Here is a 10671-nt window from a genome sequence, read left to right as displayed (position 1 = left end):
ATTTTGATTTTATTTTTCTCCTTCAAATAAATTAAAACATAATTAAATAAATCATCAAAATAAATTTTGGATTCTATTATTCTTTTTCAAATAAGTTAAAATATAATTAAATAAATCATCAAAATAAATTTTGAATTCTATTTTTCTCTTTCAAATAAATTAAAATATAATTAAATAAATAATCAAAATAAATAAGTCTAACAGTTAGTACAAAAAAATTACTTTTGATAATTTAAATTTAAAAAAGATATTTTTAAATTTAAAAGAATATATAATTTTAAGATTTAAAAATATCTTTCTTATCATCAAACTTATTTATAGTTTAAAAATTAATATTTTTTTTGAAAACATAACCAAGTAGTGATCATTAGTGTTTAAAGTCTTAAAAATTGAAAATTTGTTTTTATTTAAGTAATTTAAATAGTTTATAGAAAAATGTTTAAGACTCACAAATAATCTCCCACAATTTGATCTACAATGTTAACTTTTGATTTATCATATAATTACTTATGTAGGGCTTACATTTTTTGTCATATCATTGTGGATAAATTTAAGAATCCAAACTTTGGGTCTCTAACATTATTTCTCTCTTTGCACATTTTTCCTCAATATTTAAAAAGTAAACTAAAATTTTCAATTCCCAAACGAGCTCAATTTTTGGTCCTATCATTTTTAATCGGACATTTCATTTTAATCATTTACATAATTTAAAACAATGTAATTTTTAAATTATTTTAAATTATTATGCTAAATTTATTATATATATTTAATATTAATCTCATTTTAAACATATTGTCAATATATTTTTAATAGTATTATTTTAATAAAAAATATTTATAGTTTAAAAGTTATACAATATTTACCAAAATAAAATAATAATATTATTATTTGTATGGTTTATTATTATTTTTTATTTGTACAATCTGAGTTAACATTTATATGGTTTGATTATTATTATTATTATTATTATTATTATTATTATTATTATTATTATTATTATTATTTTGTACAGTTTGAGTTAGCCTCCGTTTGGGAAGTGGGTTACCTTTTTGACTTTTTTGGCTATTTTAGCCTAAGCTAAAAAGCTTGGTTTGGGAAGAGTTTTTTGACTTTTTGACTTTTTTTGTGAGAGAAGAGTGTAATGATTATGAGTTGGATGTGATATTTTGTTTGTAGTAGTTAAAGTAGCCTATTTTGTTTTTTGTGGCTAAAATAGCCAAAAAAGTTTGGAAACCTTCTTCCCAAACGGTGCCTTAATATTTTAATTTTTATTAGTCTTTATGTTTTTTAGTAAATAAAAATAATATTTTTTTGTTCAAAAAGTAATTCTAAATAATTATTATTTACATTAATTTCAAATCATACAAATCATTTTAATTATGTAAGTTTTGTATATATTTTTTGAATTATAATTTAAATTTTTATTAAATATGTTAAAGGACAAATTACACTAACAGTCCCTATAGTTTGGGACTCGTGTCACTTTAGTCCCTAACTTTTTAATTTTGATACATTTGATCTTGAATTTTGAATTTTGTTCCAAATAAGGACAATTGAAGATATCATTGTTTAATTTCAAGGGCAAAATCGTCAATTTAATAAAATATAAACTAATTTGACAAAAATAAATGTCAAAAAAAATATTTTTAATTTTTTAAAAATTATTTTTATCCACCAATGATAAAATTATGTAAAATTGATAAAAATTAATAAAAATTACATGATTAATTCTTAAAAATTAATTTTACATGATCATCATCCAAATACATAATAAAAATCAATTTGGTAAAAAAAAATAAATGTCTAAAAGATTTATCAATTTTACATAATTTTATTTTTAGTGGGTAGAAATAATTTTTAAAATTTTAAAAATATTTGTTTGACATTTATTTTTGTCAAATTAGTTTATACTTTATCAAATTGATGATTTTACCCTTGAAAAATCTAATGATATTTTCAATTGTCCTGATTTAGAACAAGATTCAAAATTTAAAGTTAAATGTGTCACAATTCACCCTTTGTTAAATATTAGTCTCATTTTAAATATTTGGTTGATATTTTTTGAATAATATTAATTTTATAAAAATCAAATATATATATATTAAATTTTTTATGTATTTTATTAAAATAGAATAAAATAAAATTTGTTTTGTTTTTTAAAAGGTGAGATGGGGATGTGATGTGTGCTCTGAAGAGAGAGAGAGAGAGAGAGAGAGAGAGAGAGAGAAAAGGAGAGGGATTTGAGAGTAAAGGGTAAAATGATAAATGATTATTAATTTTTCATGTCTTTGTAATTTTTAAAGATTTCTCTCTAATTTGTGATTTACATCTTTTGTACCCACTGGCAAGTAATACCCCCAATAAAATATGTTATAAATTAGAAAAAGATTTTATTAAGTTAAAATTTTATTTTAAAAAAAATTTAAAATTTTTATTTTGTCTTTGAAAAGTGAGCGTCAATCCATATATTGAATTTTCTTTATATGTATAAAGTTAATTATCTATAGTATTTTATTATTTATCTTCTACAATAGATATGTGCTTACTTTTATCTAGTATTATATGTCAGATTTCGTTTATAATTTCTAATTGATTATTTTCAAATTTTTCGCTAAATTCTTTTTATTACTTAATTAATATATTATTTTATTCTATTATTATTGGTAGAAAAGTGTTATTTTTTAAATTATGTAATTATATTTCTTCAAGTATATCTAATATTCATATAATTTATTGGCAATATTGAAAAATCAAACTGTAATATTAATTTAAACACACAACGAAATAAAATAACTTTTAAAGACAAAATAAAGATTTAAAAGATTTTCTGTAATAAAATATTAATTGGGGAGGGCCTTTTACTAATTTATAATATGTATTGTAACGCCCCGACCCTTTACACGTCATCGATATTGTCCGCTTTGGGTCATGCCCGCACGGATTTGTTCTTCCCAGTGGGTCACCCATCCTAGAACTACTCCAGCCTAAGCACGCTTAACTGGGGAGTTCTAATAGGGATTTCACCACTTGGGAAAAGGCCTCGATGCTATATAAGGGTCCAGATTTTTACTTTTATAGCCCAGGAACTCCCCCTCCATTCCCGATGTGGGACACCGGGGCCTTACAATCCACCCCCCATAAGGCTGCACGTCCCCGTGCAGTAGCTTGCCAGCTCGCAAGCCTGCCCACATGCACCGAGAGACGCCAGGGGCCCACACTCGGTACTCCGGAGAGTCGGCTCTGATACCATTTGTAACGCCCCGACCCTTTACACGTCATCGATATTGTCCGCTTTGGGTCATGCCCGCACGGATTTGTTCTTCCCAGTGGGTCACCCATTCTAGAACTACTCCAGCCTAAGCACGCTTAACTGGGGAGTTCTAATAGGGATTTCACCACTTGGGAAAAGGCCTCGATGCTATATAAGGGTCCAGGTTTTTACTTTTATAGCCCAGGAACTCCCACTCCATTCCCGATGTGGGACACCGGGGCCTTACATGTATGAACATATATTTTATTTTTGTAATCCTTTTAGGAACTAAATAAACTTGATTTATTTATTTTAGGGACCTAATAGATACAATCGATAGTTTAGGGACTAAATGGATTTTGCCTTGTATAGTTTAGGAACTAAATAGATTCAATCGATAGTTCATAAACTAAATAGACAATTTGACAAAAGTTTAGGAGTAGAAAGTGTAATAAACCCTATATTTTAAAATACTTTTCTACATTACCTACATTACAAATATTTTTTAAATAATTATAAATAAATAAATACAAATAATTCAATTAATATTTTTAAAAATATTATTGCACAAGTCATCTATTAATACTAATTTATGTATATAAATTAATTTTTCTCATATTGTGAGATTAAAATTATTAATTACATTTTATATTTTTGTTTAAAGTGGGTATTCAAAGAGTATGGTATTGTCCGTTCAAAAAAAAAAAAAAAAAAAAAACAGTATGGTATTGTCTTTGTAGTTATTTCAAGAATTCCAGTACATAATTTTTCATCTAATTTTGTTTTGAAAAAATTAGCCTAGAGTCTCTCTCCCACTTTTCGTAATGGAAGAGATCCACAAAATTATTTTTTGATATCTAAGATCCTTCAACCCCAAACTCATATATTACAGAGAAATTTAAGAAGTCTCTCTCTTCTCACTCTCACTCTCTCTCTCTCTCTCTCTCTCTCTCTCTCCTACATCAACCCCAAACCCTAGCTTCTTCCTTCATCCTCGTGAGCTTGCTCAAAGCTATCAGACCTTGTTCTTGCTCAAACACGTTTAGACCCACGAACCGTGGTCTCGACGGAGCTGTGAACACAGACCAAATCAACGAGTTACTCCGAAAGCACCGAAACGAAATCGTGGCGGATCAAGAGCACCGAAATGAATGCTCGGTGTCAATGAGGTTGGAAACGAGTCTGATTAGACCAATGTCGGCGGAGCGAGTGGGGATGAAGAGGAGGAAGATGATGAGGCTGCTGCTATGTTTCTATGGTTGTGAGTGATTATATTCATTTTACTTGGTAATTGGTCTTCTAAGGTTGACAGGCAGGTCGACTTATTTTGAATAACTAAACCAGAATTCGTAGTGTAGGAACTTCGGAAAAGGTTGTGTCTCTACAGTGTTTTTGCACATGCTTTGTTTTGTTATGTTCTCCCTTCTTTTGTGCAAACAATGCACGAATTTGAACATGCATTTCATTGAATTTATTACTTCATTAACATACATGTGATGGACCTCCTTATAAACATGAATATAATTCTGCATGTGAATCAAGTTGTGAATGGTGATGTAAGCTTTATATACTTCCACCTGTTTAGTATCAGTTTAATTTTTTATGCTTTTTAAAACAAAAACAATCTTCTGCATTATTAGACCATTCTGACTATTAGGTTTGCTGCATATCATTTGCTTGCTGCTTTTTATGGTTGTGAAGAAAGATTTCAATGTCAAGTGGAATTTGATGAAAGAATTCTGAGAAATTTTCAACTATACCAACTTTATTAGATCTGATTTCATTGAATTTCCAAGACCTTCTCTTCTGCAGAGAAATTTCAATTTTCTATGGGTTCAACCCGGAGAAATTCTTTGGGAAGTTCATAATTTCTCTGGGTTAGAAGTTATTTTCTTTGGGAGCCTTTTAGAACCTTCTATCTATGACACAATGAAAGCTTTCAACAACATTTGGTGGAGGATCAAACCCACGGCAGAGAAATTAAATTTCTCTGGAGTCCATGAAAAGCTAAGGAAATTTCTCTGGCAGTGTCCATGAAAGGCTAAGGAGGCCAGAGAAATTCAAAATTTTTCTAGACTAATTTTCTCTGACTTGAATTTTCTCTGGACCAATTTTCTCTGGATTGATGTTGAGGGACCTTAGACATCATGAAAATATTTGATGTCCTTTATACTATAAAATCATAATATCAGGGACCTTAAAAAAAATACCCCTTTTTTTATATATTATAAATGGTGTACATGAAGGGTCTTATAAAATAAATTATTTAAATTATTAAAATAAGACTTGTAGTATGCTTCACGGGCTCAGATAATATTTTTAGATTTGGACTGACAGTAATCTAGATTCATGAAAAAAATTAACAGTTGTTATGGTATTTGCTATGAAATATTGTGATTTTGTTTCATTTGTGATAAGATGTATACGGTATATTGTCGTAGTCAAAAAATAAAACTTAAATAAAATATAATTTAATTATTTATGTGTATATATGTATATTAATAATATGAATAAAAAAAAAAGTAAGAAATTCTGTTATATATTTTTTTAAATTATTGTTTTATTTTATTTTTATTCTTTTCATTCATCACGTCACGTGATGCGTCAGACCCACCTTGGAATTGCAGACCACACTCACCTTGGAATTGCAGACCACGAAAGAAAGGAAAAGGAGCTGTTGTGCATCGCAAAAACGGCACCGTTTGGTGAAAATAATGGTTGGCTTCATCTAAGCCGGGTGCCTGTTTAGTGAAATTAGGGTATGAGATTGGATTATGTTGAATAATGAAAATAATTTAATATTTGGTTAGAAAAATGAAGGTTGAATTATTAGTTCAATGGGATTAATAATCTCCATTTGTGGAATAACTTAGGGCTATTTTAGAAAATGAGTTAAAAGTCACTTACCAACTTTTAACCTACTTCCCTAGAAACTTCTATTTTCACATCTCATTTCCTCTTTGTTCACACACTTAATGATACTTTATTTTATTATAATTTTGTCCTAAGATAAAATTATCAAAATATCCTTATACTCTCCACCAAGATTCTAACTTCCTAAAGCTAATCCTAGCCATCACCCCACGCCATCACCACGAACCACCATTGCTGCAACTTTGCTGTTGCGAAATTCCCATTGCCACTAGCTTCCCACCATTGCAAACTTAGTGTCCTAAAATAAACTCAGTGTGTGACTTGCCATTAATCACTAACACAACCATGCACCAACCAGAAGAAATCGCTTTAGCTAGGGTTGGTTTGGCATAAACTAAATAATACAAAAAGTTAAAAAGTCATTATCCTATTTAAGTCACATCATCTTATTTAAATCATATCACCTTTTTAACACATCACATCAAACCCAACCCAAACCCAATTCAAACCCAACCCATATAAGTCAATAAGTCAAAAAGTGCACTTTTTTAGAACATCCCAAACCAAATACATTAAACACGTTGATCCCTTGCAAATCTGCATTCTCGACAGCGTACTTGTAAGGGTGAGCAATCTATACAAAATAAAAATCATGAGTGTTTGAAAACTCAACCAAACAGGGCATTCGGTTCTCAAAGCTTCGAATATGCAGAAATTAATATATACCTTTGATGGGATAATTTCCACAGCTGGTGAAGGGAGATGCACATCTTTTTCTAAAATGGAAGATATGCTATGACTTCCTTGGTCATGGAGCTTCCAACTAGGTAAGGATTGTGAAAGAAGTGATAGTGGTTCACACCATTACAAACTCAGGAGTCAGGGGTACTTTTGACAATGAATGATGTATATTGAGCAAAATTTGATATTAGAAAATCATTAAGTGTGTGCCTTCAGAAGAGATGTGTACTGAGAAGGATTGATGTGTGGAAATAGAATTACTCCACTTCCCTCTCTCATAAAAAAGTTAAAAAAGTTAAGAAATAGTTTTTAACTATCTTTTCAAAATACTCTTTAATCTCGTGGGGATGTAGGATAAAAATAAGCAGACTGAACCAACCTCTGAATTAGTTAATGACGAAATTAATCCTCAAGTATATATAAAATTTATTTATTTCATTTTTTCAATTTTTTTTTTAAATCTATTGAATTATTTTAAACGTATATAATTGATCTCAAGATATGTAATAGTCTTCTCTTACTTTTTTTTTATAGCAAAATCATAAATGCAAATGTATTTCTATTGTTGTATTTAAAAAAATTAAAAATATTTTTGTAAAATGAAATAAAATATATTTCAAATAAAAATTAAATCAAATCAAATATACTTTAAATTAAATAAAATAAATTATACTTCAAATTTAAGTATTGTCATTGTAAACAATTTAAACAATATATTTCATAATTTTCAAATCAAACATGAAATTTATTAAAATAGTCATTTTCATACATCTAATTTTATGGGAAAACAAATATAGGATATACATCATTTCTAGCAAAATATTCCAAAGACAATGTATTCCAGAACTATCAATCCGTTACATTACAATCCCCCTTATTTAGTCTATCCAAACAAAAATAACCTTAATTCATTCCTAACCACGTGTCACTTTCGCACGATACTTAGGTCTTATTTGGGAAGTTGACTAGTTTAAATATTTATTTTTGGGAAGAGAGTTGAATTTTTTTTGTTAGATGTGATGTTTATGAGAGAAAAGTAAAATAATTTTGGATTTGATGTTATATTTTGTTTTATTGACTATTTTAACCTATTTAAATTTTTTTTTATATAAATTTTAGCCAAAAAAATAAAATAAAAATCAAACCTTGGCTTCCCAAACACCGCCTTAGACGAAAAGTATGGACAGAGGATTCAAATCCAAATAATACACCATATAATATTTTCAAAATTGTCAACTTTAATTTATGTATAGGAAAATGTTATGAATCTCAAATAATTTATCAAACCTCTCATGTAGGTGTGGGACTCATACAAATCCATATGTGTGTGGATCCCACATTCATGTGAGGGATTTGATAGAAAATTTGATAGATTATTTGAAATCCCAAATCTAACTCTTTATGTACATCAATGCGAGTGGAGCAACTTTTATTATTTTATTATTTTTTAATAGATAACAAAATAATTATAAATATGAGAAATATTTATATTATCAAACAAATTTTTATTTCATAATAGTTAAAAAGTCAAGAAAAACCTATTAAAACCAAATACCAAGCCCACTAAGCTCACTAAATTCAAATTCAACAATCTCTAACTACATAGCCCTTATAATGATGAAAAATAAATTACAATCACATAGGATATCAAACTCTTCTATATAAGAGTTCAATTTAAAATTTCACACCATAAGAAATGCTACACAATTATTAGGCAAAATACCCTTGTTGAGTGGACCAACTTTAATACTCTTAGACTGCGTTGGTTTTGGCGGACTGGATTAGATTGGATTAGTATTCCCATAACTAATAGTCTTAGGCCCCGTTTGTTTGGGGTTATAGGGAGGGGATTGGGTTTGGTAGTGGGGAGGGGATTGAGAATGTGGTGTTTGTTTTGAGAGATAGGGAGGGGATTAGTAATCCCTTGGTATTAGTAAGGAGGAGGAAGGGGGATTGGTAAGGAGGAGGTAGAGATTGTATTAGAAAAATAGTGAAGGGATTAAAAAATTTTTTATTTTTTTTATTTTTTATATATTGAGAATTTTTTTTTTAAATATAATGTTTAATTTTTTATATTTTTTTATTTGTTTTATTATTTTATATAAAAATAATTTAACAATTCCTCATTATTAATTCTCTCACTATCAATCCCCTCACTAACAATCCCCTCACTATTAATGCCCTCACTATGAATCCCTTCCATTCTATCTCTGAAAACAAACGAGGCCTTAGGACTATGAATCATTTGGATTGTGTATCATATCTTATGTTTGGATTAAGTTAGGATTATAAAGGGGGATTAATAAAATATTATCCAATCCGAGATTTGTTTAAAGAGATTGGAATGGATAGGACATGAGACATCTAATATATTGACCATAATACCTCTATTATGGTCATTTGATAAATTAGTCTAGACTTTAATTTAGTCTCCCAATTTATATCACACCCCCTATATGGGATTGAATAGTCCATCATATCTGATATTTCATATCCAGATGAATTGTTAGTCCGTGTTTCAATTTTTAAACCAAATATTGAATTAATAATTTTATTAGACTATTAGGCTAATCTTAAATATATGTCCACCTAAACAAACATGACTTTATAATATTGTAAAAATATAAGACTATTAGAGTGCCAAGTCCTGCACAGGAAAGAGAAAAAATAAATAAATAATAAGGATAAGCACTCTATTTTTAATACTAGTTCAAAAATATTTTGAAAGATACTTTCAAAATATATTTTTTAAGCTTTTCATTGTTTTAAAAAATAGGGTAGTTTTATTTTTTATTTTTTGACGGGAAGGTAGTTTAGTTGTATGAGAAAATATCAATTTAGTGTATGTTTTACAAAAATAGAATAATAATAATAATAATAATAATAATAATAATAATAATAATAATAATAAATAGATAATTGGTAAACTTCATTAACGTTAATAGTTAAAATTTTAATTTTTTTCATAAATATATATTTATTTTGTAAAACTACCATTGAATTATAATTTTTTGTAAATTTTATTGAACATGTAAAACAACCATTTTCCATTAAAAAAATTGATAAAATAAGTCCATTTTTTAAATCCAATTTCTAAACTCAATGATGTGTTAAAAAATGATTAGTTAATGATTAGAGAATAAATAAGAGAGAGATTTGGCTTACATATTTTCATAGAGTAACAAATCATTAGATTTTAAAAATTAATCTAATTTTTAGATTTGAAGAACAATACTCTTTCCATAAATATGATGAACAATTATGACATAATTTGGACACCTCATTACTTTCCAATAGGGCCAATCATTACTTTCCAATTGGGCGATTGTGTATAGGTTTCTTATTACATACCCTTAATAAAGGGCAAATTACATATACACCCCTCGAGGTTTGGCTAAATTACAAATACCCCCCTGAGGTTTGAGAAATTACGAATTCCCCACTGAATACTATATTTGCATAAGAAATTAGGGGGTAATTTGTTATGAAATATAAACCTCAGGGGGTAAATTGTTATGAAAATACAAACCTCAGGGGGCGGGATGTAATTTCCGAAACCTCAGGGGGGTATCTGTAATTTAACCAAACCTCGAGGGGTGTATATGTAATTTGCCCTATTTTTTTTTAGGAGGTCACATCAGTTTTTTATTATATGACATTTTTTTATTTATAAAAACTCAAAAATTATACTAATTTATTTCACTCCAAACCACACAAAATTCTGGGACATTTGATCCCTCTTGCATCATCATACAATTGCATAGCAATACATTGAGGATAGTTGGCAAACATATGTAAACCATGAT

The sequence above is a fragment of the Camellia sinensis genome, unplaced genomic scaffold (genome assembly GCF_055761805.1).
Source record: "Camellia sinensis isolate YWXY unplaced genomic scaffold, ASM5576180v1 Unanchor1, whole genome shotgun sequence".
Taxonomy (NCBI): Eukaryota; Viridiplantae; Streptophyta; class Magnoliopsida; order Ericales; family Theaceae; genus Camellia; species Camellia sinensis.
This window is presented reverse-complemented; position numbering follows the sequence as displayed.